Source organism: Cnephaeus nilssonii (assembly GCF_951640355.1).
Source record: "Cnephaeus nilssonii genome assembly, chromosome: 20".
Classification (NCBI taxonomy): domain Eukaryota; kingdom Metazoa; phylum Chordata; class Mammalia; order Chiroptera; family Vespertilionidae; genus Cnephaeus; species Cnephaeus nilssonii.
This window is the reverse complement of record NC_137091.1, coordinates 51,718,957-51,726,007: the sequence shown is the minus strand read 5'-3', so window position 1 is coordinate 51,726,007 and position 7,051 is coordinate 51,718,957.

Sequence of the window (7,051 nt, the reverse complement as noted above, 5' to 3'; positions counted from 1 at the left end):
TATTGTTGATCCTATTACAGATGTCTCCCATTTCCCCCCTCCTCCCAGCCCCAACCCACCCCCTGGCCTTCACCACCTTATTGCCTGTGTCCATGGGCTGCGTCTAGCCTCTCTAATAAAAGAGTAATATGCAAATTGACCATCATCCCAACACACCAGATGGCCGCCCCCATGTGGACACAAGATGGCCGCCACAAGATGGCCAGCAGGGGAGGGCAGTTGGGAGGGACCGGGCCTGCAGGGGAGGGCAGTTTGGGGTGACCATGCCTGCAGGGGAGGGCAGTTAGGGGTGACCAGGCCTGCAGAGGAGGGAAGTTGGGGGCAAACAGGCTGGCAGGGGAGCAGTTAGGCATCAATCAGGCTGGTAGGGAGTGGTTAGGGGGTGATCAGGCTGGCAGGCAGAAGCGGTTAGGGGCAATCAGGAAGGCAGGCAGGTGAGCAGTTGGGAGCCAGCAGTTCTGGATTGTGAGAGGGATGTCCGACTGTCCGTTTAGGTAGGATCAGGCCTAAACGGGCAGTCGGACATCCGTCGAGGGGTCCCAGATTGGAGAGGGTGCAGGCTGGGCTGAGGGACACTCCCCCATCCATTCACCAATTTCGTGCACCGGCCTCTAGTCCTATAGAATAAAAGGCCCGCGACCATGACGGCGTCACGACCAGAATGACCAATCGACCAGTCGCTATGAGGTGCATTGACCCCCTCTCCGTCCCCCCACCCCAGCCCGCAGGCTCCGATCGCTGGATGGCCAACGGGGACCACGGGGAACCGGGGTGGGTGTTGGCGGGGCGGGGCTGGGGACTGGCGAGCGGGCGGAAGATGGCCCTGATCGCAGGCTAGGCCGAGGGACCCTACCCGCGCACGATTTTGTCCGCCGGGCCGCTAGGAAGTATATAAGCTCTTTGGTTTATCTCCTCTCGTTCCCCCACCCTCACATCAAGGGTGTCAGTCTGTTCCATGCTCCCTGCTTCCGGTCTTATTCTATTGGTCAATTCATGTTGTTTGTTGGATTCCACAGATAAGTGCGATCATGTGATATGCCTCCATATTTTAAAATGCTATTTAAAAAATATATATACACTGAGTGGCCAGATTATTATGATCTCTGAATGCATAATAATCTGGCCACTCAGTATATATATTAGAGGCCCGGTGCATGAATTCGTGCATGGGTGGGGTCCGGCCAGCCTGGCCAGGGGGAGGGGACATGGGCGGTTGGCCGGCCTGCCTGCTGGTCGAACTCCTGGTCGAGGGGACAATTTGCATATTAACCTTTTATTATATAGGATATACACTGAGTGGCCAGATTATTATGTGTTCAGAGATCATAATAATCAGGCCACTCAGTGTGTAACCTGACAGGCACAGCGACAGAGGAATTCGACGAGAACGTCCTTTCTCTCCCTTTTAGCGCCGAGTCCACGGAGACGCGCTCTCGTCCGAGTGGTCACCATCGCGTGTACGGCCTTGAGCGTGGCCTTGGTCTGTGGGGTTGCTGCGTCCTACGTGATATAGTAAGTCCTTGCCAGTGGCATTGCCTGAAGTGAGACACACGCCACCTGGGTTACTATTGGGTGGTGATGACGACGACGATTCTTGTCATCACTAAGTTATAACCTTTATACGTTTCAGGACTAGTGTTTTCAGATATAAGCTCTTTGGTTTATCTCCTCTCGTTACGGGTCGTGACCTCAGTGGTGGGGGGAGGGGAAGAAGAAAAAAAAGAAAGAGAGAAACGGAACCAAATATACTTCAGAAGAATAGACTCTGTTAAAAAGCGCTACACGTATTAAAGTAAGTAAAATAAATGCAGACACACAGAGGCACCTTTCCTTTTGGACTGACTCAGGCTCCCTCATGGGTTGTCACAGCACTGTTGGATCCTGTTTTTGTTTTGTTTTAAAATATATTTTTAGCCCTGGCCAGTGTGGCTCAGTGGATAGAGCATCGGCCTGTGGACTGAAGGGTCCTCGTAAAAAAATCAATACAAATATATTTTAAAAATAAATAAATAAATAAATAGTTTTATTCATTTCAGAGAGGAAGGGAGAGAGAGACGCTCTGTCCACTGAGCCAAACCGGCTGGGCCCAACCCTTTTATTTTTATTATTAATTTCAGAGAGGAAAGGAAAGGGAGAGAGACATCCATGATAGATCATCGTTGAGTGGCTGCCTCCTGCCCGCCCCGCACTGGGGATCGAGCCCGCAACCAGAGCATGTGCCCTTGACCAGAATCAAACCTGGGACCCTTCCGTCCGCAGGCCGACACTCTATCCACTAAGGCTTTAAGGCAATAATTTAAAAAAAAAATCTTAATTAATGTCCCCCAAATCCATGATGAACAAAATATCAACAGTTTTTTTCATTGAATACTTAAATCAAGGTGCTTCCTTTTATAAAACTTGATTTATTTTTGTATTTCTTGATTTTAGAGAGAGGAAGGGAGAGAGAAGAATACCCATTTGTTGTTCCACGCATTTGTGCATTCGTTGGGTGTTTCTTGCCTTGACTGGGGTTGAACCCTCAGCCACGGTGTAGGGGGGACAACACTCGAACCAACGGGGACACCCAGCCAGGGCCAAAGTGTCAGCCACCTCAGCACGGGGTCAGCAATGGTGCCGGGACACGCCGGACCGTGGACTCGCCCAAAGGGAAACCTCTAACTCCCGTAACATCTTCATTTCACATGTTGGTGTTTTGTTCATCGTGGGTTTCTTGGCATTTGTTTTTCTCTTGTACAATATTGCCTTAAGGTATTATCTATGTCACCCTAGCTGGTGTGGCTCCATGGATAGAGCTGTGGTCGGCAAACTGCGGCTCGCGAGCCACAGGCGGCTCTTTGGCCCCTGGAGTGTGGCTCTTCCACAACATACCACGGCCTGGGCGAGTCTATTTTGAAGAAGTGGCGTTAGAAGAACTTTGTTTAAAAAATGTGGCTCTCCAAAGAAATTTTAATCGTTGTCCTGTTGATATCTGGCTCTGTTGACTAGTGAGTTTGCCGACCACGGCCCTAGCCAGTGTGGCTCAGTGGATAGAGCATCGGCCTGAATACTGAAGGGTCCCAGGTTTGATTCCAGTCAAGGGCACATGCCCGGATTGTGGGCTCGATCCACAGAAGGGGGACGTGCAGGAGGCAGCTGATCCATGATTCTCTCTCATCGTGGATGTTTCTATCTCTCTATACTCCCTTCCTCTCTGAAATCAATACAAAATATATTTTTAAAAAATAAGAAGCCGCCCTAGCTGATTTGGCTCAGTGGATAGAGTGTCCGCCTGCGGACTGAAGGGTCCCAGGTTCGATTCCGGTCAAGGGCATGTACCTTGGTTGCGGGCACATCCCCAGTGGGGGGGGCGTGCAGGAGGCAGCTGATCGATGTCTCTCTCTCATCAATGTTTCTAACTCTCTATCCCTCTCCCTTCCTCTCTGTAAAATATATTCAAAAAGGAAAAAAATATATATATATATTTTTAAAAAAGAAGCCCGGACGGCATGGCTCAGTGGTTGAGCATCGACCTATGAACCAGGAGGTCATGGTTCAATTCCCAGACAGGGCGCAGGCCCAGGTTGCAGGCTCCATCCCCAGTGTGGGGCGTGCAGGCGGCAGCCGATCCATGATTCTCTCTCATCTTTGATGTTTCTCTCTCTCCCTCTCCCTTCCTCTCTGAAATCCATTAAAATAATATATGACGTGAAAATCTGTAAGAACATTTGGGGGAGGGGAACAAAGCTAGCCCAAATTTATTAACGTCCCCCCCAGAGACACGAGGGCGTGCTGTGGACGGCGTGTCCCTGAATCCACCTGTGTTCTCTCCAGTCGCCTGGGGCAGGACGAGGAGCGGGAGCAGCTGGCAGCGCTCTATGAAAACATCAAGATGCCACTGTCTGGAGACGAGGAGGAGGCCTTGCAGGCCGGGCGCCCGGGCGGGTCTGGTTACCTGCTTTCGGGGAGCGAGAAGGAGCTGGCCGCGTTCATCAACTCAGGTAGGAATCCCCCCGCTGCTACAGACAGATCCAAAGCCACAGGAGAGCTGAGCTGGCCATGACGGCTCGGTTCTCTTTTCTTTGTGTAAAAAAATGTATTTTTATTGATTTCAGACAGGAAGGCAGAGAGAGGAGAGATAGAAACATCAGTGATGAGAGAGAATCATGGATCAGCTGCCTCCTGCACACCCCCCACTGGGGATGTGCCCGCAACCAAGGTACATGCCCTTGACCAGAATCGAACCCGGGACCCTTGAGTCCGCAGGCCGACGCTCTATCCACTGAGCCAAACTGGTTTCGGCAGCTTCTTTTTTTATTTTATTTTATTATTATTTTTAAAAATATATTTTATTGATTTTTTACAGAGAGGAAGGGAGAGGGATAGAGAGTTAGAAACATCGATGACAGAGAAACATCGATCAGCTGCATCCTGCACACCCCCCACTGGGGATGTGCCCGCAACCAAGGTACATGCCCTTGACCGGAATCGAACCTGGGACCCTTGAGTCCGCAGTCTGACACTCTATCCACTGAGCCAAACCGTTAGGGCGCTTCTTTTCCTTAAAAAAAAAGAAAAAAATTTATTGATTTCAGAGAGGAAGGCAGAGGGGCAGAGAGATGTAGAAATATCAGTGATGAGAGAGAATCGTTGATTGGCTGCCTCCTGCACGCCCCCCACTGAGCCTGTAACCCTTCGGTCACATGTCCTGACCTGGAATCAAACCCGGGACCCTTCCGTCTGCAGGCTGACACGCTACCCATTGAGCAACACCTGCCAGGGCGATGGTTGGTTTTGAAAGGCAAGGCAAAGTGGGAACTGGTGGAGTGTGAGGGAAGGAAGATGAATATTTCAGCCACAGCTACAGACATGACCTGCTCTGGTCCAGCGGTCCCCGCGCCAAACCGCTGTGTGGCTGCTGGGCTCCGGGTGCAAGGACGTTCCGAGCATTGAAAACAGGGACCAGGAGCCCTGACCGGTGTGGCTCCGTGGACAGAGTGTCGACCTGCGGACTGAAGGGTCCCGGGTTCGATTCCGGTCAGGGCACAGGCCTGGCTTGTTGGCTTGATCCCCAGTGGGGGTGTGCAGGAGGCAGCCGATTAATGATTCTCTCTCATCATCGATGTTTCTACATCTCTCTCCCTGTGCCTTCCTCTCTGAAATCAATAAAAATATATTTTTTTAAAAAAAGAAAAGAGCCCTAACCAGTAGGGCTCAGTGGATAGCGCGTCAGCCTGCGGACTGAAGGGTCCCGGGTTCGATTCCGGTCAAGGGCACATGCCCAGGTTGCGGGCTCGATCCTCAGTTGGGGGGTGTGCAGGAGGCAGCTGATCAATGATTCTCTCTCATCATTGATGATTCTCTCTCTCCCTCTCCCTTCCTCTCTGAAATTAAAAAAAAAATAAGACTGAATACAAACTCATAGACACAGACAATGGTTATGTAGGTTACGGGTGAGGGTTGGGGGGAAGTGGAAGAGGGTATAGGGGGATCCATGGTGATGGAGGAGACTTGACTTGTGGTGATCAGCCCATAATACAATGTAGTACAGAGGATGTATTATGGAATCGTATACCTGAAACCTACACCCTGCGTGGCCAGATTATTATGATCTCTGAACAATATGTATATTTTAGAGGCCCAGTGCATGAATGCTTGCATGGGTGGGTCCGGCCAGCCTGGCCAGGGGGAGGGGACATGGGCGGTTGGCCGGCCTGCCTGCTGGTGGAACTCCTGGTCGAGGGGACAATTTGCATATTAGCCTTTTATTCTATAGGATAGACACTCAGTAGCCAGATTATTATGCGTCCAGAGATCATCATTATCTGGCCACTCCGTGTATAACTGTGCTAACTAATGTTACCCCACTAAATCCAATGGGGAAAAAAATAAGGCTTGACTACGGAAAATACGGGACAATCATTTAAAATTTAAAATTTCACCCTCCTTATCAAGTCACATGCGTCATGTCCTTAAAACCCCAATATTCCCACCTCTGTTTTTCTATCCTTTTTCCATCGGCCCTTTTCCTCCCTCTCTGTTCCTCCGGTATTGGTACCTTAAGAACACGAGGTCTCTATTTTAGCCATCCGATCAAACAGAAGACAGCGTCTCGAAGGATCAGGATTGGAGAGCGCGCTGAAGGGGTAAAGGAAGCACCGCACGGAACGCTGGGCCCCTGGCAAACGCGGGAAACCCGTGGACGCCAGCGAGAGAGCCGCAGGCCGTGCGTGCTACCCCGTGCCGGGGACACACGGAGGTGGGACGTCAGCCCGAGAACGTGCGAACCCTCAGGGGAGAACACCAGAAATCTGTAACACACAGTAAATCCATAACACAGCCAGCCTGGCCTCTTAGCCCTCGTGGTGCACGAGTAATTATCATGTCGTCGGAAAGAGGAAAGTCCAGCTTTGTAAGGAGGAACCAGAAGTTGTATTTTCTTTCCTTGCTCCTAACCAGAAATACAGGACCATGCTGGGGAGCCCCTTTCCCTAACCCCGTGGTCGGCAAACTCATTAGTCAGCAGAGCCAGATACCAACAGGACAACGATTGAAATTTCTTTTGAGAGCCACATTTTTTAAACTTAAACTATATAGGTAGGTACATTGTTATTAACTTAATTAGGGTGCTCCCAAGCTGGCCTTTGCTAAAAGAGCTGCATGTGGCTGGAGAGCCACAGTTTGCCGACCACTGCCCTAAACAGAACTTTCCCACGGATACCTGTCAGTTCCCGGAGCTTGTCTTCCTTTACAAGAGGATCCTGAGCATGTCCACGGGGTACCAGAGTAAGGAGGGGGGTTGCAGGGAGCGGCTATCGGGTTAAGCCTCGGACTGACCTGCTGGCAAAGCCGCAAACAAGTCCCAGCTTGGAGGGCACAGCCCTCTCAGCATAATTAAGCTTGACCTTAAGATGCTCCCTAGATCCTTCCTGGGTAGCTAGTGGGCTGTGGGAGGGGCAGCAAGTGCTGCCAAAACCAGTGAAACTCATAAGAACATGGTAACTATGGCGACCCCTACCTTGTTTACCTCTGGCTATAAAATAAAGGCTCAGCTTGCCTTCTGGATCTGTTC